This window comes from Elephantulus edwardii, unplaced genomic scaffold (genome assembly GCF_000299155.1).
Source record: "Elephantulus edwardii isolate Elephantulus edwardi_28Jun2011 unplaced genomic scaffold, EleEdw1.0 scaffold00021, whole genome shotgun sequence".
Lineage (NCBI taxonomy): Eukaryota > Metazoa > Chordata > Mammalia > Macroscelidea > Macroscelididae > Elephantulus > Elephantulus edwardii.
The window spans coordinates 21,247,864-21,249,246 of NW_006399771.1; the positions used below are offsets into that span (position 1 = coordinate 21,247,864).

At 40.1% G+C, this 1,383-nt stretch overlaps 1 pseudogene; it reads right to left on the bottom strand.

Moving 5' to 3' along the window:
• LOC102874523 overlaps positions 1-1,383 on the bottom strand; it is a 30,980-nt pseudogene that overhangs the window by 4,694 nt on the left and 24,903 nt on the right.

A 1,383-nucleotide genomic window follows, 5' to 3' on the forward strand; every position in this document is an offset into this window, starting at 1 on the left:
AAAGGACACACTGACAAAGGAGATTAATCAGAACTGGCTTTGACAAGCACTGTGGCAATTGGACAATTAAAACAGACATTCGGGGTGGGGAAGAAGAACGAACTGGGGAGGAGGGTAGAGAAAACAGTGCAACAATGAATGAATGAAAACCCAAAATCTCTGTAAATGTTCACGAAAACTAATAAAATTTAATAATAATTAAAAAAATATTTCCAAAATTTGTATTCTTATCCTACAGTTCTCAACCTGATAGTCACTTTTTGTGTTGGATCAAGTATTACAATAACCTTTTGCTTCCTAACTTACACATAAAATTTCTCAAGGAGCTAGCAAGTAGTTTGCTTGAAATTAACTTTCAAGAAAACAAAGCAAATATTGATGTTCTTATCTCTTGAAAGTTATAACCCCTTCAATTACATAATATTTGGCATATTTGTTTCTTTTTCGCCTACCACAGAGTTTGTCCAAACACATGTCTTCCTTTTGGCAGGCACTGCAAGTGGATCCTTTCTTATATGGTGCAGTTGGATAATTTCCTCTGTAAAAGAGAAAGTTAACTGTGAAGGGAAGTTTCATGCCATCCCTCTCTCAATTCCAAAACGGTACGATGGAAGTCTGAAGATTCTGAGGATTAGTAAGAAGTAAAAAGGTATGGAAGACAGATCTGGAAGACTTCCAGCAGCTAGAAGTTCATTCTAGGTCCAAAGCTTCTTAATATACCTTATGTCTTTTATTAGGACAAACCACATGGCAAGTTATTTCTGTTTCTGTTTTGCAGATAAGGAAACTAAGACATTAAGTGATTAAATAATTTGTGACTTATGACGTACTTCTCTACTAAGTATTAAATAAGACCTTGTGTATTAGTTCTGCACCATCAAGTTAGAACCGACTCCTGGCTGACCCTGAGATTTTTGAGGCTTTAAATCTCATGGGACGCGATTGCTCATCTTTCTCTCATGGAGCAGCTGGTGGATTCAAGCCTTGTGCCTTGGGGCTGCCAGTGCAACTTGCTATCAGTAGACCACCAGCATTTCCAAGACTTATTGGCAATGGAGAGAGGGTGTCCTAATAATGTTGTTGTTATGTGCCGTCGAGTCGTTTGTGACTCATAGTGAACCTATGTACAACAGCCCTAAACCCTGCTCTATCCTGTGCCAATCGCATTGTCTCTGACACTCCCACCCCGATTATCCCAGTCACTGAATCAATCCATCTCATAGAGGGTCTTCCTCTCCTGCGCTGTCCCTCTACTCTACCCAGCATGATGTCCCTTTCCAAAGACCTGTCTCTAGTTGCAACATGTCCAATGTATGTCAGACGAAGCGCCAGAATCTTTGCCTCCAAGGAGAAGCCTGGCTTAACCCTCTCCAGGATAAATCT